The following is a 23,329-nucleotide window of genomic DNA, read 5'->3' on the forward strand; positions in this document are numbered from 1 at the left end:
CCATCTTGAAGTGATAACGTAGTTAATTAAATGTCCACTTAATTTGTATGACTAATTAATAACAATTGAGACTGTAATTAAACTCCGTGCTTTTAAGTGCTCATTCTCATCCCAGCATGCAAAGACTTAAAATGACAGGATCATAAAGTATGAGTACAACAGAGCGCAAGACTGCTACAAATGAAAAATCCATAAAACATGACAGGCTGCAGAATGAAAGAGTATTAACCTAAAATAAATTAGTGTCTGTCCCTCTCTGATGCCAGTTGGTCATATCACCTTATTTTATAGGAGCACAACAAATGTGTCAATAAAGTTTCTATTATAAGGTAGTCAAGAATGTAAATACAGATACTGCATTTCTAATATTGACTCAATGGCTGGCTGAAACCAAAAGTGACACTGGGATGTTATTTGTAAGTATTGTAGTGCACTATTTTTCTTGCTCAGTTTTTTGGCACTGGCAGGATAACTGGGTGGGAATAACCTCGCTTGCCCATGCATTAGCCTTGGCATTACCTAACGTCTGAGGGCTTGACTTTGCAACCTCACGTTTTGTTTTTGGTGTCTACTGACACTATTTTCCTGAAAAAAAAACAGAAAGTCCTTTAGGTGGCATGATCCTGATGTGCATATGGCTCATCAGCAGGGTTGGAACGTTTAGCTTCACAGTGCAGACCTCTGCCGTTGGAGTGCACAGAATAGCAGGGCGTGGCAGTAATCTGTTAACCTCTATGTAAACCAGCCACTAGAGAGGGCTGGGACACGCTTTGCCACGAGGTTTCACAGATCTTTGCTGACAGCAGAGGAATGTGGGGACTCAGCAACCCTGGGCTCTTTTCCAAGCTCCAGAGGGAAATGTGCTGTAGTGGTCACAGACGCTTATGCCCCTGTTCCACCGAGCACTCCCCCTTGCCTCCACCAACTTGTCCCATCTCCCCGCTTCAATTGACTTCACACACACCCTGCCCATCCCTGTTTTTCAGTCCTCATAGCCTTACTCAGCCAGTCTAGCCTTCCCCAGCCCTCCAGATTTCCAGCACCGCCTGGAGCCTCTCATTTGATCTCTCCAGGCCTCAGCCCCTCCCCTCCAGCTTCCTGTCGTACCTTCTACATTCCACTAACCCGCCTGTTTCTCCTCACTGCCTGGAAGCCAACAGTGGGAGCATTAAGAGCCAGGGAGAGAGTCCCCCTGCTCTCAGCTCCTGTGCCTAGCACCACATTAGCAGTGGTGCCGACTGGAGGGACCCTGGGGGGGTGGGGAACCGAATCCCCAATATTTTTGAACTTGCTCAAAGTTCCACAGGCTGGGGAGCTGGGTGGGATGAGGGGGCGCATGCTGCGACCCCTTCTGAGCAGTAGCCCGCTACTAAATCAGTATGGCTGCTGTGGGTCAGCCTCATTGTGTTGCTCCACATGCTTGGATGCAACACCATTGAAATTTGGCCCAGCCCCTCCAAACAGAAGGAGGGGCAGCCCTGCCAAATTTCAGTGAGCAACATTGTGATCTAGCACACGGGATCACACCACCACTCAAATTTGGCCCGGCCACCCCGCTGCCCAGATAGAGGAGTGGCTGGGCCAAACGATGTTGCAACTTGGCACACAGGGAGGCTGTTCCTGTACAGCGAAGCCTCGGGGAGTCCACTGACAACTCAACTGCTGGCAACACCAGCTCATGCATTGTGTGGGTAAGAGAGAGGGGAGCCTCCCCAGCCAAAGGAGATCTGGGTTGCTGTGGGAGGAGGGGGAGGCAAACAGGGCACAGAATGGGGTCCCTGATGGTGGGGACAGGGACCAGCATTTGTCCCCCCAAGAAATATCTGAATTGGTGCCACTGCATAGCAGCCCCTGCCTGCTGGGCTGAGCAGTTATAGGGAAAGCCTAATCCTCCCCAGGCTGGTGCATGCTGAGTATAGATGAAATCTTTGGGAAATTTGGCTGCCAAAGGTTAAGAAGTTTCTACTGAGTACATGAGAACCGAAATATTTCAGAGGCTTATAACTTGGCCAAATTTGGGGACTTTTTCATAAAAATAACAAAAAACCCTTCTCTGACAGAAGGGCCATACTCCTGCCAAATTTCAAGTCCGTTCTCAACAAAATGGTTGTCAGAATCTTTTTTTAACACAGAAAAAACCCAACATATTTTACTATTATCTCAGTCTTGGAAATGACCAAGCCACTTTTACTGAAATGTTCCAAAAAACTTCAGCCTAAGGCAGACACCTGTCATGGAAGAGTTCAGTTTGCACAGTTAAAGTTTGGCAAAGTTGTAAGCAACTGAAAACAGCCTCTTATAATGGAAAGTGTCAGGCAACTCTAATTCTGGGTGGTGCTACCAGCGCCCGCTATAATGAGGAGGGGAAGTCTTCCTAACAAGAGGAGAGGAGTTAAAAAATTATTTGGTATGTGCCCATTGTTAGATTTGTGCACAATCCTAGCTGCCCCCCTCCTTTTGGTGGTCACTCTTGGAGCATTCTGTCTCATGTTAGGGCCTAGCCTTTGGGGAGGAAACTATGCCTTCCTTTCATTTGTTCAGCACTTAGCAGAGCTGCCTGCACCTCAATCCCTTAGCTCAGCTAATGCTGCTGCACTACAAAGGAGCCATAATAATCTGTTCATTGGAAACTATTAAGATTTTTTTAACTGAACGTTTGTTTTATTTCATTTTTTAATGTTTTAAATTCATTTCAAAATCCATATGGAGCGATGCGAAGGAGAGCTGACATCATTTTTTACCCCAGATCTGAATTGTTGCATCATAACCAAGTAATTCATTCTTTTCCTCAGCGGTACATGTTAGCTTTACTTTGTCAGAATACCTTCTGCAAAGACTTCGCTTTAAGCATTCGGTTAGTCCCATTGAGTTTGAAGGAACTGTTCACCAGCTTAAAGTCAGGCACGGGTTACCTCTGCAATTCTGAGGCCTAAAGCTTGTAGGTCTTTCTGTGCTTCCTCCATGCTGCTAGTGTGGACATGCCCAGCAAGGGAATGGTGCTGCTAAGCCTCACTTTTTCCTATTCCTTAGTGAACTGGAGGGAAAAAATACTAATGTCTCTTGGGCAGACAAGCAGCTGTTTTGGAGGAAACTGCTTTCTCTAAGTGGAGCAAGGTCAGCAATTGTAAGAAGGAGCAGTGAGTCTGTGACCTTTCAGACTGATTTGGAGACATTTATTTTGCAAAATCAAGAAGAAGCTGGGTGGGGGGGAGCGGAAGAAGTGGAACTGTGAAGACCAAATGTTTAACTATAGTCAACTGTAAACAGAGTGATAGTCAGTAAACAGCGGCTCTGAACAGAACAGAATAATTAACAGGCACATGTGAAGAGATGGAAGAAGAGATGGATCCTTGCTCATCAGACATCAAAGGGCAAGCAAGACAGTGAGGAATTAAACACAACCCAAGGAGGCCACACAGCTGAATGTACATCAGCTTTGAGAGGCTGTTTAAAATATCCAGTAGCCAGGTTCTTTGAATATTAGCCTGATCCTGCATACATCATAAGTAATGCATGATGTAGTATGTTAATGTTTTATTATCACTTTGTTTTAATAAAAAGTTGTGACCATAATCCAGTGAAGGAGCGGTGCACTAGAGCAGCAAACCACACAGCAACCTGCCCTGCCAGGAAGGGGGCGCAGAGATGTCTCCATGGATGAGGCAGTTCTTGTGGAGTTTGCTGTGACAGAGCAAAGAGGTTTGGGGTTTACAGCGTTATAAAGACAGATAAGGCAGGTACTTAGGTGAGCTGATGTTTGGCCTTGTCTAAACCAGCTGAGCCTCCTAGCATAGATGCAATGTATGCAGGCAGAATGCATTTGACTACCACCATCTCTCTGACTGACATTACCTAACCGATAGACACACTCGTCTTTTGGCACAGCTACACTTATACTGGGGGGTCTTGTGAGTACAGCTGTATCAGGGAGTGGTGTGTATGTGTGTTTTTCACACCCCAACCAACATAGCTGACAAAATTTTGTAGCGTACAGCTGGCCTTTATTCTTACAGCTCAAAATAGACTCAGAAAGCAGAGAAGGAACCACTGAGGTGGGCAGAGATGCTTCATTTTGACTGACTGTTTTTCATGTCTGTGGCTAGCTGTACAAAGACAATCCTGCAGGGAAGGCGATAAAAAGACAATTGTTTTTTATACAAGCTGAAATACTTCCCAAAGAGCCTGAGGCTAGGAGAGGTTTTTTAAGGCCTAGTCTACACATAAAACTTAGGTTGACATAGCTATGTTGCTCAGGGAGGTAAAATATTCACACCTGAGAGAGACGGAGTTAAGATGACCTAAGCCCCGGCACAGACAGCACTAAGTCAATGGAAGAATTTTTCCATGGATCTGGCTCCCATCCCTGAAGGGGCTGGATTTACTACAGCAATGGAAAAACCCCTTCCTTCACTGCAGTAAGTGTATACACAACAGCACTGCAGCTATGAGGCTGCAGCACCTGTAATATAGACTTATCCTAAGGAGAGAGAAGTTATTTACAAAAACCTAAACCCACTGCATCTCCTCTACAAATTGCCGTGCCAACTGACTTCTGGCTCTTTTATAACATTTGTTATTGTATCTAAATTGGAATTCAAAATTCTAGAATTTTTCAGCCCACCTACTGAATGTTCTGCTGGTCAGATGAGAAGAAAAAGAAATCCAAGTTAGAAAAGAAGGAAACAATATTTCTTTGTACCTCAACCAAGAGTGCACATAAGGACGAGTAGAACAAACCAGAGAACCGGAGGCCAAGCAACTTGCGATTTCCAGTGTCCTGGGTGGTCTTTGCTGTTAAATTACATTACTGTCATTACTGTGGAGAATGTTTGTCTTCAAAACTGACAAACTGGGGTAAGAGAGAGATTTCTAATCAGTCTGTATAGTATAGTGTGAGCAGAGCATGTTTGTTAGCATGATATTTTTTGGCCTAAAATTGCAAATTTAGAATTTGTGCCCCAAAGTTAAATGAGCTGATCTTGGAGGCTAGCAACACGGTCAGGCCCTATTTAAGTTTCCTGGCACAGACGGATGCATGTTCATCCTGTAAAAGCAGCTTTCGCCTGTCCTAACCATTACTCCACACACAATGTTTTTCTAAGGGGCAAGACGCTTCTGAGAGTGTATTGGGCAGGAAGTGTATGCAATAAAACACACTGAGCCTATCTCCTGATGCTAGCTCTCATCCCCAACAGTCTCTGGGTTCAGGTGTTCAGTGTGTAACTCTGTGGATTTTAGGGAGAATTAAGCGGGGCACACTAATTGCCATGGACCTTTTGCCCTGCTTCTCTGCCCCCTTTGGGTGATGTATACCTCCCAGGGGCACATAACGGTGTCTGTACTTCCCAAGTGCAGGGAGTGCAGTTGTAATATGTCCTGGCAGGGACACAAAAAATGGGGAAAAGGGAGGGGCTCTTTGTTTCTTTCCCATCACCCCCGTGCATAGGCCAGTCTGAATTTGGCCCTGGGTGAGCAAGACAATTGCCCTCTAGTAATTTCTTTACCATCCCTCCCAAAAAGCGAGCAGTCTGAGCTCCCTGCTTAACCACACATTTCTCAACAGTTCCATCTATCCCCCCGCCATTGAAAATCAAAGGTGGATCAGCTCTTATGGATCCAGAATAAATACATTACTCATTTTACCTGGCTTATTTGTCCGACTTCCACTAGCAATTTTCCCACAGGCAGACTCAGTGTATGACTAATGGGATTTCTTTTGGGTTAGACGTTCCAAGGTTGCCTATTCGAGGGAAGAAATGTCATGTTTCAGCAACCTAGTGATGTTGGCTGCAGTTACTGAAAAGAATGGAATTGCATTTAGACTTTTAAAATCCTTATAGGTCTGGCTGAAAAACAGAAAAATCATTTTAGTGTTGCATGTCTGAGAGGTCAGTGAAGCAGTGTTCTTTACTGGCACACAATAGACCATATCTCAGTAATCCCACTTCCCAGGCTGGCAGAGATAAAGCATATTATACAGTAAATCAGTTTAATCTTTAGTAAAAGGGTCTGCCATTACTGTTCCCTAGAAACCCCTCACTAGCCAGGTGTGTAGCAGCATGAACCTACAGTATGCAGCCTGGTCTGCGCTCCCACCAGTTAATATATTTGCATCAGTCCTTCACTTCAGCCAATTCTTATACAAGATTATACTTGTTGCACAGCATAAAACAGGAGGGTTTTGAGAGGGACAATGGCCTTGTAGTTGAGGCACTGGACTGGGCCTCAAAAGTTCTGAGTTTAGTTACTTGTTCTGCCACAGATTTCCTGTGTAACCTTGAGCAAATCACTTAATCTTGCTGTGCCTCGGTAATTAAATTATCTGTGCTTCCATCATCCGTAAAGTGGGAATAATAACCCTCCTTTTACCTGTCTTCTCTATTTAGAACATAAATTCTTTGGGCAGGGACTGTCTTTTACTCTGAGTTTGTGCAGTGCCTAGCCTAATGGGCCTTGCGCTAAGCGGGGAGCAATAAGTGCGATGGTAATATTCTATGAATAAATGCTAATAAAAGAGACCAGATGCCTGGCCCCCATTCAGTTCCTTTTCACTGCTCAGAAAAGCAACTGGGAACATGCTCAGCAAAGTAGCTTATAAAGTTGCCCTTAATGGGCAGGTGGAGATATCCTTGACATCGGGGAATCCTCAGATGCACAGAGCTGGCACAGGGATATTTGGAGGCTTGTCTGCAGTTGCAGAGTTTGCTGCCGGAGTGCAGTGATCCTGGAATGACCCGTAGGTCAGTGTAAATTAGAGAAGCCCATTAAACCAGGGTTTAGGTTGGACCCTAGTTATGCCCCGGTTCAAGGGAGTGGAAAGGTGACATTAGATTAACTTTCCCTTCATCCTCAGGGCCTGCACTGAGCACAGCTTGGCTGGAACCAAAGACTTGGCCCGCAGTCATCTTGGTCCTACAACTTCTTTGAAAAAACAGGGGCAATCTGACTGGAAAGTTTGGTCTTCACCAGCTCATTTGTCCACCGTCTTGCTGTCTGAATTCTTCTCTCTTTTATCTGCACAGTGACATCAGCAGCCATGTCACTGTCCTTTGAAGGGTCCAATGTCAGATCTCCTGGCAACTCACCACACAAGGAATCAGAGTCCGTGGTACAATTTGGATGAGGTGTTCTCTGACCCTTCTCTGACTGGGGATGTAGGGGATTGGAACTGTTTTCAAAATGGCTTTTCACCTTGATCCTGCCTAGCCCCCTTTGAAGTCATTGGGGGTTTATCATTGACTTCAGTGGAAGCAAGCTTGGGCCCTTTATCAGAAAGTTTACTGCTTCCTGCAAGTTTGATCTCCATGTGATATATCTGGAAGCTTTCAATTATCACTTTGCCTGTTGAAATGGGAAATTGACTAACTGTTATCTCTGTGAGCTTGTCAAATTAAGATTGGTTCCATCAAATCATGATAAAATTTATGCTGAGCAAGGTTGCTGTTGAGTTCTTTTTGTCTGATCCTACTTTGGTGGAGTTGGTTTTTTTTTAACCTCCTGCTCCCTTCTCCATTTGACAACTCTCTTCTGAGGGCAGAGAGATGCAGGCTCCGTGTTTGCCTTTTGCAGAGGATGCTAATCTTGTTTGGACCTCCTCCTATTTTACCCCTTCCTCTCAGATGGGGAACAACCTCTTCTATTGTGGGGAACGGGCAGCAAATAATCCTGTTATAACTTTGCTCTCTGGATTTAGTGGTCCATGAAATGAAGAGCAACTGGTGATTCTCACACCAGCACTTCATCTCCATGTGCGAGCTTGTTAATCCTGAAGAAGCTGTTTGAAAATGACAGATTCCTCACAATGTTTCTTTGCTCTCACATGGTTAGTATGTGTCTGGCTAATCTAAATTAAACAAGAGTTGACTTCAGCATTCATTGCCCATTGTGATTTCCTTATCAAAGTCCTTACCTTTTTCTCTGGGTTCTGGTAAGAGGGTCCTTGCCTCCCTCGTCTATTAATCACAGGCACTCCTAGTACTTCAGAGACATCAAGGGCCACGTTTTCCAAAGAGCAGTCTCCTTTGGCATCCAAGGTCACACCACATGCAGGGCCCCCTTTTGAAGAGCAAGCCACTCCACTCCTACCAGCAAGACCTTGTGCTCAAAGTCATGCCAGAGGGGGTGGAACAGCGCACTCTTCAAAATGGCACCCCTTGTCGGATACCGGAGAAAACCACATCCACTTTTGTCTGAGTAATGGACAGGACACAAACCCTAGAAAAGCAGGACTGTCTGGTTTAATAAAGGATATGTGGCCTAACTACCTGAATCCTCCTGAGAGATCTCAGTGAAACGTTCACGCAGGTACTCTGCAATCCTCTCCCAAAAATTTCTCAGGATGGCAGCCTTATTCCTTCCTCCGCGACAGGACACCTCCCCAGCCAGGGGCGGTAACTTCAGCAGGCACCACTGCAGGACATAGGCTAGTAGCAAACAGGTGATGGCAGCTTCTGACGTCAGCAGCAACTGTGCTGTCTGTGCCTTTGGTACCTTCAGGATCAACTATCAGCCTGGAGAGTGAACACTGCACACAGCCTGAAGAAGGAAAGAGAAGACAGGAAAAAGGTCCAGGAGCCCCAGCAGGAAACTGAGAGGGAGATGCATGGACACAATGGGGCTTCTCTGGCAGCAAACACTGATGCTGCACACTCTTGTGGAAATAAAGGTACAACAATCAAGGGTTTGCCTCCCCCTGCAGTCCATGGAGAACTCCATTGCAGCATCTCCCTGCACCCCACCCCACAATATTCCATGTGGCGGCAGGGGCCACATCTCTTCCCCTACCATTCCACCCCGGGACATTCAGGACAACCACAAGTGTCACATACACTGACCTGCGAAAGCCATGGTTGTGTATGTGTAGGTAACGTGGACATGAATGTTTTTTCCCTCTATTAAGTTCTGTTCCAGTAAGATATTAAGTTTTTAATGTATTTGCTTTTAAATTGCACAGGGCTTTTTCTTCACTAGTTTAGTTACTGAATAAAATTCTATTGTTTGGAAAATAATTCATCTTTATTAGTTCACAGCACATGCTGCAGGGTGCCTCGCAGGTCTGAAAGCACCCACTTACTTCTTACCGTACAGTGTGCCACAAATCACAGTGAAAAACAGTGTAATAATCACAATGTTCAGTCTGCACCACAAAATGAATAGGTGCATTGACAGTGCTATATACATGGGTGTACACCAAGCACACAATTCTTAACAAGCGCCTGAACAGCAGGCCAGGTAGAGCACAGTCCACCACAACACGTGGCTCACTGTTAAGAGTGATCTTTCAAAGCCTCCCTGAGCTCTATAGCTCGGCACTGAGCTCTTCTAATAGCCCTTATGTCTGGTGCGTCAAACAGCACACAGCTGCTCCACCGCCCCTTCTACTCCAGTGACAACTTTTCCCCTGCTGCTTCACAGGTATCATGCAGGACACAGCAGGCAGCTATAACCATTGGAATATTTTATTCACTGAGATCCAATCTTGTGAGTAAACAATGCCAATGTCCCTTCAATCTACCAAAAGTGCATTCATCTGTCATTCTGCACCTGCTCAGCCAGAAGTTGAATCGTTCCTTGGTGCTGTTCAGCTGCCTGGTGTACGGATTCATGAGCAAGGAGTAGGATGGGACCCCCCAGGCTCACTAGTGGCATTTCAACATCATCAATGGGAAAGAAAGGCCCTGCTTGTAGCTTCCGTAACATTCCCGTGTTCTTAAAAATGCGAGCATCATGCACCTTCCCTGACCAGCCACCATAGATATCGGTGAAGCACCAACCACAGGCAGTGGGTATGAAAGGCCAGGGAAGGCTAAGCCGCTGAATGCATGGACCATGGTGGCTCCACCTCCCCCCATCCCGCATGGTGCTGGCGGGCTGAAATGGCCAGCCTTGCTCCAGGCACCAGCAGGCCAGCCAGGGTTCGGGGGCCTGCTCCGCTCCAGCTGAGGCTGCTCTGCAGCAGCCCTGCCTGGGGGGAAGGGGCTGCTCCGTGCCGGCTGGGCGCCGGCTGGGACTTGGGGCTGATTTGCTCTGGCAGGGCGCCAGCGGGGCTCGGCATGAGGCGGAAGGGGCAGGATGGGGGCAGGGCCTCGAGCAGAAGGGGTGTGGCAGGGGGCCAAAGGGAGAGTGCACATGCCGCCCATGCCACCAATGCTTGCATAACCATAGAAAAGTAGCCCTTTCTTTTGATGTACTCAGTGGCAAGGTGGTCTGATGCCAAAATAGGGCTATGCGTGCCGTCTGTTCCTCCCCCACAGTTCAGGAACCGCTTTGCTTCAACTCCATCCAGTATGTCCTGCACATTACGAACAGTCACAGTATTGTGTAGCTGGAGACACTTAATAGCCCTGCATGCTTGCATGACAACAGCTCCCGCAGTGGATTTTCCAAGTCTAAAATTATTTTCCACTGACCGGTAGCAATCCGGTATTGCAAGTTCCTAGAGCACAAGAGTCACTTGCTTCCCCAGTCTCAGTCAGCACAGCTCTCATTTTGGTGGCCGTATTTTAGAAGGCTGGGGTGAGCTCAGCATACAGATCAAGGAATGTGGCCTTGGGCACTGAAAAGTTCTGCAGCCACAACTCATCATCCCAAATCTGCATTACAATGCGAGGCCACCGGTCAATGCTTGCAGCTGCTCCGTGACTGCCAATAACCCTGAACTAGTTCTCACTATCTCCCACAGCAATCTGTCCTCCAAGAAATCAGCATGTTCCCCACTGATTTGGTTCGTCTTACGGCTTTACAAATACTGGAGGATTGTGCATCCTGTGCTTGCAAAACTTATGAAAATAATGCAAAACTGTGCAGGCTCCATGCTGCTGTCATAGATGGTTGACAGTGAGATGGGCCGTGCAGGTTCATGCAATTTTTAAAAATGATGCAAAAATTATGGGAACTAGATAACTTTATAGGATGGAGACAGCTGCATTCAGGTAAGTTGACTCCTTTCGCCCAGGTACTCCTGCATGATGCATCTCTGCCCCACCATGCATTGCCAAAACTTCCCAAAAAACAGTGTGCCAGATGGTGGTGGGTTGCACACTGGGATACCTGCCCCCTGGTGCACCACACAGTGCATCGACACAAGCACTCCTGGTGTGTACACGCAGTGCCCACACAAGGAGCCAAGCAAGCTCACGCACAAGTGATATGCTAACTGCGGCAGCTTTATACTGATATAACGTGTCAGCAAAAGTTTGTAGTGTAGATATGCCCTATGACCTGATTTGCAACTGATGTCTGAATTCCAAAAGGTAGAATTGGATCTGCGAATCATCCAACATACAGCTTAGACTGGATGGTAGCTATTCAAATGTTTGACTATCTGCCAAAGAGACTTTTGGCAGAGTTTTAAAGTTATTGGGGAATATATTGCTGGACAAACACAAAGACTTGACATTCACTTGCTCTTAAAGGATGAGGGGCTGGTACAATGCATAAGCCATTTGCTGTTATACTGGATCATATTTTCAATTTCCTTAATACAGAACCAACAAAGTTTGCTAATAAAATATTGGATAACGATCAGTAGCAATATTCCACTAGACTATATCAGTTCACTTCTGATGGTGCAACACAAAGGCTCTACTCAATTAACTTTTGCTGACAAATGCCATTAATTATGTCATTAAAAAGGACAATGGAATCAAATGGCTTGTTAGACATCAGTAACAGAGACTGTGTCTGTGGTGATGAAATGTTACTGTAATAAGATGTCTTTGTAATGGGTTAGACTATCGTAAGCTTTTATCCGGCTGATAATACTGTGTGTGGTGCATTATGCTACATTTTCCTCAGTGGGTTATAATAAATGAAACCAGTCTGGAAATTTCAGCAATGAAAAAAGACAAGTGACTCTAATGAGTCTCACATTGATAATACAGCTTGTATTCACAATAAACATGCCTTTAATCGTATACAGCTTAAATATTTTTCCCTGTTTCTTGTCAAAGGCCCCAATCCTACCTCTATTGAAATCAGTGGCAAAACTCTCATTGTCTTTAATGGCAAGAGGACAGGGCCATGAGGTAGGGTGATAGAAAGCCTGGCATGTTCTGTAAGCCACCATAATAACCTTTCCTGGGGAGAGTTCACAAAGCATAAACAATGAAAACAAAAAAAATATCGAAAAAGTTAAATGGTGAAAGTACATTTTTCCACAGTAAAATCAATCTCCCAGACATCTTCCTGTGTTTGGGCAAACAATCTTTTGTTTTCAGTTGGTGGAATCTGCAAAAATTATCAGCTGTGTGCATGAATCAAACACTAGAAGTTTTGTGTCTGGTGCACCAAACCCTGAGAGTCCAGGAAAGCAATATTCTGTGCTGGCACACAACAGATTCACAGGTATTAAGACCAGATTAGGACCAGTACAGTGATCAAGTCTGACCTCCTGCATAACACAGGCTATCAACTTTCACCAAGTGGTTTCTGCATCAAACCCATAACTTCTTACTGAGCTAAAGCATATCCTTTAATAGCACATTCAATCTAAATTTAAAAATATCATGTTATGGAAAATCCACCACCACATTCTTAGGTAAAGTGTTCCTGTGGTTAATTATTCTTACTGTTAAAAATGTGCATGTTCTATCCTTTCGGAAGTTGTTTAGCTTCAGTTTTGAGCCATTGGATCTTGTTGTGCCTTTGTCCTACTGGATTAAATAATCCTCTAATATAAGAAATCTTCTGCCCATGTACGTACTTATAGACTGTGATCAAATCACCTCCTGACCTTCTCTTTGTTAAACTGAACAGATTGAGCTTCCTTAAGACTTGTTTACTCTTGAAACACTACTGTGGCACAGCTGCAGTGCTTCAGTGTAGACACTATCGACACTAACAGGCAGGGTTCTCCCATAGCTGTAGGTAATCCACTTCCGCAAGAGGTGATAGCTAGGTCAACAGAAGTGCTGTCTACCCATGGGGGTTAAGTCGGCTTACCTACATCGCTCAGGGGTGTGGATTTTTCACACCCCTGAATGATGTAGCTGGGTAGAGCTAACTTTTTAGTGTAGAGCAGGCCTTAGTCTTTCACTTAAAGGCAGGTTTTCCAGATTGAATTATTCTTGTAGCTCTTTTCTGAACCCTTTCCAATTTGTCAACATCCATTTTAAAGTGTGGACACCAGAACTGGCTACAATATTCCACTAATGGTCTCACCAATGCTGTGCACATAGTAATACTACCTCCCAACTTCTACTCAGTATTCCTGTGCTTATAAATCCAAAGTAATCACTGCATTGCACTGGGAGATCATGTTCAGTTGGTTATCCACTATGCCCCCATAAGTCTGTTTCCAAGTCACTGCTTTACAAAATATACTGCTCCATTCTGTAAGTGTAACCCACATCTTTTGTTCCTATATGGATGACCTTGCTTTTGCCTGTGTTAAAACGCAGGTTGCTCAAGTAAGCCTAACTTACAAAGCGATCGAGATCACTCTGCAGAACTGACCTGTACTTATCATTATTTAACACTCCACTAATGTTTGTGTCATCTGCAGACTTTACCAGCAATTATTTTATATTTTCTGCCAGGTTATTGATAATGATATTGAATAGCTTTGGGTGAGAGTCGATCCCTGTGGAACCCCATTAGAAACAACTCCACTGAATGATGAGTCTCCATTTATAGGTACCTTTTGAAATGCATCATTTAGTCAGCTTTTTATCCATGTAATATGTGCTACATTGATTTTGTATACTGCTAGCTTTTTAAATCAGACCATTGTGTGGTACTAAGACAAATGTCTTACAGAAGTCTAAGTATATTATGTCATCAAAGTTCACTTTATCAACCAAACATGAAATCTGATAAAAAAGATATCAAGTGCTTGATAAGACGTATTTTCCATAAAACCATGTTGACTGGCATTAATAATACTACCATCCTTGAATTCTTTACCGATTGCATCCTGCATCTGCTTTTCCCTGATTCTAACAGAGTGCAGTATCAGGATAACCAGCCTACAGTGATCCAGGCCTTTTTAAATACTGGCATAATATTAGCTTTTGTCAGTTCTCTGGGTCGTCCCCACTATTCTAAGATATGTTAAATAGCAGCATCATTGGCTTTCAGAACTCACTATTTTTAAAAAAACTCTTAGGTACAAGTTATCTGGTCTACAGATGTAAAACAGTTTAAATGTTGAGGTTGAGGTTAACATCCTGCCCGGTTACTGCTGGAATATAAAGTATTTCCCTGTCAGTGTAAGACACGAATACATCTGTCAGCTTCTTTCCAAACAGAGAACAGAAATATCTGCCTTTTCTGCAGCATTATTGACAATTTTATCATCTCTGTCTAATAACGGATTTATACCATTCCTAGGACTTCCTTTGTTCCTGAGATATTTATGCTTCATCTTTATAAGACACTATATATTACAGAAAATTCAAACATATAAAAAAATTGCTGGGAATGTCCATTTTCAATGTAAGGCAGAGCCTCCTGTCAACTGCATATACAGAATGTGTAAGTTTAAAGTACACCTGAACTGTGATCAATCCCATATGGCCCAGAGGGGAAAACATGTTCCTTGCCAGAAAGGTTCAGTGATTCTGTGACCCTTACTCACTTTGAATAGCTCTTACTCAAATGCACAGTCCCATTGAAAACAACAGCACTATGCAATGTGAGTAAGAGTTGCAGACTGAGCTCCTAACCTAGCAGCCAATATACTTCAGATACACAAAAAATGGATGACCAGCTGGAAGTTAGTATCAGAAGGGGGCACTGTTGAGTTCTTTCTTCCTTTAATAACTATTCTGTGGACTATTATTGAGTTAATTCATGAATAACGGTCTTTGAAAGGGTAATGTTAATTAACATGCTAAAAGCCAAAGTAAATTAGAGCCAGTATTGTAAAATATCCTCTTTCAGCAATGCACAGATAAGTACAAAAGTGACTGGAAGAACACATCAAGCGGTACCACATTCACCTTTTAAAATTAATCAGCCATAAACGACCTGGCATCTCAGACATGGTGAGAGAGCCTTGCAATAAAGCTGATGCTATTATACTTATCATTCTGACAATGCATAGATCAGAAATAAGATATCACAAGACACTTTCCATCTTTAATATATATTTTGGGGGAATAACCCTATTAATCACTGTAGCATATTATAATCTTCCAACATGAAATATAGACGACTTTAAACTGTCTCATCAATGGTCTACAAATTCACCCTGCTATTTTTTAAGCACATAACCTACAACAAACTGGCTTTTTAATTTCTATTCATCTATCTGTGTTTGTATTTCCACTGTACTTCATCAAAGTGATTATGAACAAATAGTTACATATCCTGCCATTAGGGTGATCTTAGCAAAATTAGACTCTAGTTGGAAAGATATTTGACAAAAGAGTGGGTTTTTTTGTATATAACATGCTGCTACAACATTTGTTCTACTTGTCTTATTCTGTATTTACTGTAGGGGTTTTTTTACATCTGTCCCTGTATCTTTTCAACAAATATTTATCTGCAGCAGCTGAAAGAACCTCGTTTGTTTTAATTAAAAATAAGACCACCAAGCTGGGATCTCTTCCTAAGCATTTCCATGGCTTGAACAGACAGGCAGTAGATCTTCTGAGGTTTTCCTGAGGGTGGCCCATTGACAGGCTCATTTTCCTCCTCTTTGTATCCTTCCCTTTTGCTCCATGTTTATTTTTGGAAGAGAAAAGTAATCAGAGCTACATTCTGGATATATGAACTTGTTAGGATTAATATGCACAGAGAAGGAGAAAGAAAAAGAATCATACCATGTCAGGTTTGGAATTCCACGGTAATGAACCATTTCCTAAAATTGTGGTTTGTGGAAAACAATTGCTATTATCACAGGCATGTAAGAATTGTCCCCACCAAATCAGACTGTAGGTCCATCTAGTCCAGTATTCTGTGTCCAATAGTGGCCAGTACCAGATGCTTCAGAGGAAGGTACAAGAAACCGTGTAGCAGAATAACCTACTCATCCAGAAAGTTTCTTACTAGCCCCTGGCTTATGTAGGCTTACATCCCTTTTACATTTTTTTGTCTTATCTTTCTAACCTATTTAAATAGATTTTCTGTAGCTCTATCCAAGGCTTTCTATTACTCATAGTGTATAATTAAGAGTGTACCAGTGTGCAGAGGAGATTTTAAAAAAAATCATCTTATATTCTGATTTAGTCTTTTCCTTATTTAAAAAAAACCCAAAAACAGCCAACTTAAAACAATCCTTAGTGCTAAAGTCACAGTGTGGTAGAGTCACACTGCACACCAGCACAGCTTATACTATTGGTACTGCTATAGTTCTGGACCCTTTCTCAAGACCACCGGAATATTTTGTAAGTGCTATTTTCACTTTCGCACTCTTTTAGTGTCAAAGGGTAGGAGGAATTTTAGGTTACCACTCTCACAGGGACAGGGTAGAGGCAGCATGATGCAAAGCTTCTCCTCCATAGACCAAGGGATGGAAACATGACTGTCTGCTCTCAGATCCCAGGATCGCAATTACATCACATTACACCATTAAGCCTTCTCAGTCATTTTGATTATTTGACTCTAATTAATGTCTTTTAATATTAAGTTTTTAAAATGTATTTATGACTGAAGATTCTACAAAACAATTGTCTATTCCACCCCTAACTTAATCATTCTTCTCCTCCTCTTGCATATGACTTTTCCTCACCTGGAAATTAAAAAAGACCCCATAGTATATCACAGGATAAAAGCTGTCATATCCTCATTTAGTGAAATCACCTTCAAAAGGGCAGCCTGTTCTAGTCTCTTATCAATTATTTGCAGTACATTCACATTCATCCTTCACTTATACAGGTATTTATCACAACTGTCTATTAGACACAAAATACTGATAAGCAGTAAAATGAAAAGCTACTTCTCCTGCTGCACAGGTGTAAATACAGCAAAAATACTGGTCAAAGGAAGCATCAGACAACAGGTTCCAGGACCTCGGGTTTTCCTAAATTAACAGCAGGCTTAGACATGCCAAGTTCAGACTCGTTGCATCATGAAACTAATTCATGCTCATTTAGTTTATATGTGGTTAGCGGAAAATAGGTAGCAAAGCAGTTTGAGATGATCTTAGCAACAGGCAGAAAATTATCTCATTGCAGAATATGCACAGGAAAATGGTTTTGAGGAAGTTAAGATCAATATATTATGTTTCTTAATATGCAAATTCAAATATGCTATATGTACACTGTGTATCATATACTCAGTGTATGTTACAGTGTGTGTATAATGTAGTTGGGTTAACTTCTGAAAAGCACCTAAGTGTTTTAGGAGCCTAAGGGTTAAATTTTCAAAAATGATGTGGGTCTTTAGGAGCCTCAGTCTCAGAGAAAGGCCATAGGCTCATAAATCATGTCGGCATTTTTAAAAATTGTACTCCTATTTTGAAATACAGGCCTGTTTTGTGTTGTATAATTCACATAGAAACATAGAAGCATAGAACTGGAAGAGACCTCAGTAAGTCATCTAGTCCAGTCCCCTGCACTCAAGGCAGGACTAAGTAATAACTAGACCATTCCTGACAGGTGTTTGTCTACCCTGCTCTTAAAAACCTCCTATGACAAAGATCCCACAACTTCCCTAGGCAATTTGTTCCAGTGCTAAATTACCCTGATAGTTAGGAAGTTTTTCCTAATGTCCAACCTGCTGCAATCTCCCCTGCTGCAATTTAAGCCCATTGCTTCGTGTCCTATCTTCAGAGGTTAAAAAGAAAAAATTTTCATCCTCCTCCTTGTAACAACCTTTTATGTATTTGAAAACTATAATCATGTTCCCCCCTCAGTTTTCTCTTCTCTAAACTAAACAAACCCAATTTCTTCAATCTTTCCTCATAGGTCATGTTTTCTAGACCTTCAGTCATTTTTGTTGCTCTTCTCTAGATTTTCTCCAATTTGTCCACATCTTTCCTGAAATGTGGCACCCAGAACTGAACACAATACTCCAGCTAAGGCCTAATCAGTGCAGAGTAGAGCAGAAGAATTACTTCTCGTGTCTTGCTTACAACACTCCTGCTGATGTATCCCAGAATGATATTTGCTTTTTTTGCAAGTATTACACTATTAACTCATATGTAGCTTGTGATCCACTATAACGTGCAGATTGTTGTCTGCAGCACTCCTTTTGATGCAGTCATATCCCATTTTGTATGTGTGCATTTGATGGTTCCTTCTTAATAGTGACCCCTTTAGCCAGTTCAGAAATGGCGCTCAAGCCTCCCACGCAGCTCACGCCGGTGCTCTAAAAGTAGCTGTGTAGACAGTGCTTTGAAGTTGTGGCTCAGGCTGGAGCATGGGCTCTGAAGACCACTCCCTTTCCTAGGCTTCAGAGCTCGAGCTGGAACTTCAAATAGTCTACACAGCTATTTTTAGAGCGCCAGTGCAAGCCTCGCTATTCTGAGTCTGTAGCCCTAGGCTGGGAGGTTCGCTGCTGCAAGCTCCGAAGTGCTTAAGCGGCGCACTTTAGTGAACACATTACCTATGCCAATGTGAGAGCTTCTCCTGTTGATGTACGTACTCCACTTCCTTGAGAGGCAGTAGCAATGTTGATGGGAGAAGTCTGCCTATTGACATAGTGCTGTCTACACCGAGGTTTAGGTTGGTATAACTATATCGCTCATAGGCTCAACGTCCCATGATGCAGTGATTTCAGTTCCATCATTCCATGGGTTTCCGACTGCGTTTCGTGCCATTTTTCAATGGTCCCAGTTTCCTGAGTGCCCACCATCTCTGTCTGAAAGCATGGATTCTGCGCTGCTCTCCACTGTTGTTGTCAGCGTTCTGAACACATTGAGCCTGGTCATGCAGTAGATCATGAGCTCCCAATCAGAACTGGAATCCGAGGCACCTGACCTGCTGTGTGCCATGCAAACAAGCAATGCCATATTACTGTTTGCATTCACTGAGCATCTGCACACAGTGCATCGCCACTTTTGGGCATGTGAAACAACCACAGAGTGGTGGGATCGCATCGTTATGCGGGTCTGGGATGACGAGCAGTGGCTGCAGAACTTTTGAATGCACAAAGCCACCTTCATGGAACTCTGTGCAGAGCTCAACTCTGCTCTGTGGAGCCAGAACACTAGAATAAGAGCTGCCCTCTCGGTGGAGAACCACGTGGCAATCACCAGACTGCTATCAGTTGGTCGCTAATCAGTATGGAGTCGAGAAGTCCACTGTTGGAGCTGTGTTATCACAAGTGTGCATGGCCATAAATTGCATTCTGCTATGAAGGACTTCAAGTCTTGAAAATATGTGTGAAATTGTGGATGGCTTTGCAGTGATTCCCTGTGAATGTCAGTGTGCATTAACACACTTTGCTGCCGCACTGCCTAGCTGAACAGGGGAATGGGAAGCACATTGAAACACAGCTACTGTTGTGCATTTCTATCCCTTCAACCAGCTGCATAATGCAACAAAGCAAAGGACAGCTTTGCCTCATGTAACCGAGCAGCATCAGCTCAAAAAAATCACTTATCCGAACTCCCCTCTCTTGCATCTTGCACGACAGAGCTGGAGGCTAGGACTGGCTCAAACTCTCCTGGGTCAAGAAGAGGTCCTGGCTCCCCATGTCAGCAAATGACCTGGTCCGCTGCTCCTCATCGTCCTCCAACTCAACTTCCTCGTCCATGATTTCTTTGCTGGGGTTGAGTCTGGTGTCTGCTGCCTCCAGGCCCGCGGAGGTATCCACGGGTCTCTTGGCGGTGGAGATGGGGTCGCTGCTGAGGATGGCTTCCAGCTCATTATAGAAGTGGCAGGACTTCAGCTCTGCACCAGAGCGATGGTTTGACTCCCTAGCCTTTTGGTACCCCTGCTGCAGCGCCTTGATTTTCGCACAGCACTGCAGTGTCCCCCATTCATAGCCCTTCTCTGCCATTAAATGAGGAATTTGACCATATGTATCAAAGTTCCTTCAGCTGCAGCAGAGCTGGGACTGCACAGCCTTCCTCTCCCCAAATGCTGTTCAGATCCAGAAGCTTCAGTGTGCTTCAACCAAGAGAAAGTTTGACGAATGGAGCTGCCATAATCAGCTGGGAAGAAGAGATGTGAGATCTCCACGCCAACCAAGCAGGAGGTGGAATTTCAAAAATTCTCAGGACTTTAAAAGGGGGAGGGGTGGATGGCTGCAGGGCAGCAGAGTTCAAACTGATGGCCAGAGCAGTCAGGATGGGCATTGTGGGACACTTTCTGGAGGCCATTTACTGTGACAAAACCAAATGTGGTGTCTACAGTGATGCTTTGTCGCTAAAAGTTTGGCGCAAAAAGCTGTATGCCTCTCATCCAGGTGGTTTTATTTTTTTGCAAAATCAGGTGAGTTGGGTTGGCAGGAGGGCGGGGGACTGAAGTGTGTACACCACCATTTTGGTGCAAAAAGCTGATTTTGGTCGACAAAAGTCTCTAGTGTAGACCAGGCCTGAGTCACATAGGTGCTTTTCAAAATTGTATCCTATATACTAACACTTATGGAGAGTACTTTCATAGACGTGAATTCACTATATAGTATAGTTTAATTGTATACGATAACTTTTTCAGCAAGCCTTTATTATTAGCATAAAGGAAAACAATAAACTCTACTTTAATTGACTTATAATGCACAATTGTTATAGTTGCTTTTAACAGATCACAGGTATTGAGTATTCGTGGTTTACAGTTGTCAGCGAAAACAGAGATGACAAATGAATTTAAGGCCAGTTTTCTTAAATTGGAGAGATTATAAGATTGTCATAAGATATGAATGGAAATCTGGGGCTTGCTTGCTGATGTCATTCAAATTAATAGCTAGTGGGTTACTGTAAATGTGGACTGCAGCTGCATGATGATCAGATACAAAGAAACTCGATTTTGTTTATCATCCATTTTGACTTTGTTTAGCTGACGATTTCAGAATTTATAAAAACTTTTTATTGTTTCTTGACAGGATAACCTTCATTACTAAAACCATTCCTACAGTGTAAATGGCAAGATCCAGGCCACGAACTGCTGTAATTTGAACTGTTTTTCACTTTTTCTCTTTTTCTGAATATATCTGAGAAAAAAATATTAGATCCTTAGCTCCACTACTGGTGTACTGAGCGGAAGGGCATCGACCGGGCCCTCAGTGGAGGAGCCGCCCCCCACTGTGGCAGAAGGCCACGGGCTGCCAGGGTTTAATATGCCTGATGGACACACTGACCACTGCTCAGGCCTGCTGGCGGCCGAGCGCTCCTAATGCAGGGGAGCAAGTGTCACCCTGGTCCCCCTGCGCTGGGCACAAGGAGGGAGCCGTGGGGAATCCCGGCCATGCAGGGACCAGGCAGCCAAAGGCGAGTCTTCGGGGCAGAGCCCGTCATGCTGTGCCCCCCCCCTCCCCCGGCCATCGCCACTGGGCGGCCCCCCCTCATACTGCTGCCGATGGGGGGGCGCAAATGTAAGTATTGGTCCTTGGACGCCGGAGACCCACGTTACACCACTGAGCCCCACACAGCACTTTGTGTCATTCTAGTGGTGCAAAGGGGGCCATAAAGTCAGCTAGTCAATTTAATCAGCTTCCTAGGAATTCCCCTGGTGGGAAATGACTGGGTGACAGAGAGCTAGCATAGCAGGACGTTCCTTGAGCAATGTAGTCTTATGATCCCCAGCTATTGCAATGCCTGCTGCAGCTGGATGCAACTTAGACAAACCCCAAGGTTGCTCTAAAGTTTGCTAGGGGCTGAACTGACCCTTGGCTGACCCCAGGATTCGAGGTATAGGTGGAGTAGAGCCACTTTGGTCCCTTTCCCCCCAAGCTGTGGGACCTAGATTTCTCTGCACAACTTCTGATTAAATGTTTCACACATAAAAGATGAAACATCCCCTGATGCACATAAGATAAAGGCAACAGTACTGGGCTGAGAAGCAGACACCAGCAGCGATGGTGAATATCTGTATCCCAACACCAATCAGTTACATCACCTTACCAGTTATTTTACACTAATATAATTCTTTTTATTGGTCTCAGTTTAAACATAAATTCAGTTTATTGTTGTGTCAAGTTTCAAATTAAAGGAAGTTGAACAGTTCAGTGATAAACAACTATGAAATTTGTTTAATAATGGAAATTTAGTGACAGCACTTCTCTTTAATAAAGCTCTGTGGCCAAACACAGAAGGAAACAATTCTATTTCTACAGATGTAAATAAGTAAGCTGTTGCAATATAGAATTTATTCAGTTCAAAATACATTAAATCCAGACAAGATTTGCAATCAAATAGGGTGTAAGCCTGGACTCCTTGAAGTCAATGGGAAAATAATTTCACCCTCAAAGTATTTTGGAAAAGAAGAAATATTAAATTATGATACAAAAAAATCACATTTTCATTCTGCTCTCTAGGTACTTATATGGCCTCAATCGCCATTGTATTTGTTCACTTTGATATCCTGGATTTTATGCTGGAATTGATCATTTTTACAGTGCAAATGTTTCTGTAGAAAAAATAATCCTATGAGAGAATGGTACTTAGGAAGAAAACACTGACAATTACTCAAAGGATTAGTGGCTCAGGAATGTGGCTAGTGTTTGCAAAGTGCTTTGGGTTCCTTGGAATGAAAGTCACTATATGATCATAAAATGTTGGTATTTATCTGACAATGCAGAATGCCTGGCTGTAAATGCATGAGTTCAGCAGTAGTGCCTGGAGGCAATGCTCCGCCATGGCACTTTTCAGGTGTGCAGCACTCAATCCCTCCCAGGGTGGGTGCTAGCTAGATGGTACATGGAAGTGGGTTGGGCCAGAGTCATGATCTTACCCAGAGATTGACTCTCCCTTTGGCATGTATGGGGCCTCTGGCTATGCTACAGCAGCCGCTGTGGTCCTCAGGGACCACAAACACAAGCTTTCAGGCTGCCTTATGCAGGGGAAGCCAAAATGTAGCCCATAGTTTGCCAAGTGCTTTGGGTTCCTTGGAATGCAAGTCACTATATGATCATAAAATGTTATTTATTTGACAAAGCAGCATGCATGGTTGTAAATGCAAGAGTACCATAGAAATCAAGGCTATTCTCATTGTGTTTAAGTAAATTAAGTGGGAAACATGCACCCAGAAATGGACATCATCTAATGTCTGATAAAGGGCCAGATTCCTCTGGTAACACATGGGCATGGAAGCTTAGTGGTTCATGAACCCACACACAGAGTAATTATAGCAGTTACTGACACATTAAAGTCTGTGACTGATTCTTTGGAATATAGGTAGACATGTTCCTTTCAGTTAAGAATACTTTCAGAACTCCCCCATTCCCTTAAAAACTGTAGTTAGCATCTTCTGTGCCTGAGCATGAAAATATCTTTGGAACCATT

At 43.6% G+C, this 23,329-nt stretch overlaps 1 long non-coding RNA gene across 3 annotated transcripts in view; it reads right to left on the minus strand.

The window, feature by feature from the left end:
• Positions 1 to 23,329, minus strand: part of LOC137158212 (uncharacterized) — a 69,023-nt gene that overhangs the window by 12,028 nt on the left and 33,666 nt on the right. For 2 of the 3 annotated variants that reach the window (XR_010921329.1, XR_010921328.1), the window contains exons 4-5: positions 8,265 to 8,535; positions 5,644 to 5,796 (exon numbers count right to left, since the gene is read on the minus strand). This is a non-coding gene — a long non-coding RNA (uncharacterized lncRNA). The remainder of the gene's footprint in view (positions 1 to 5,643; positions 5,797 to 8,264; positions 8,536 to 23,329) is intronic. The other variant, XR_010921330.1, reaches the window with a different exon arrangement.

Source organism: Emydura macquarii, unplaced genomic scaffold (assembly GCF_026122565.2).
Source record: "Emydura macquarii macquarii isolate MOO-44397 ecotype Brisbane River unplaced genomic scaffold, CSIRO-AGI_Emac_v2 contig_1644, whole genome shotgun sequence".
NCBI classification, from domain to species: domain Eukaryota; kingdom Metazoa; phylum Chordata; order Testudines; family Chelidae; genus Emydura; species Emydura macquarii.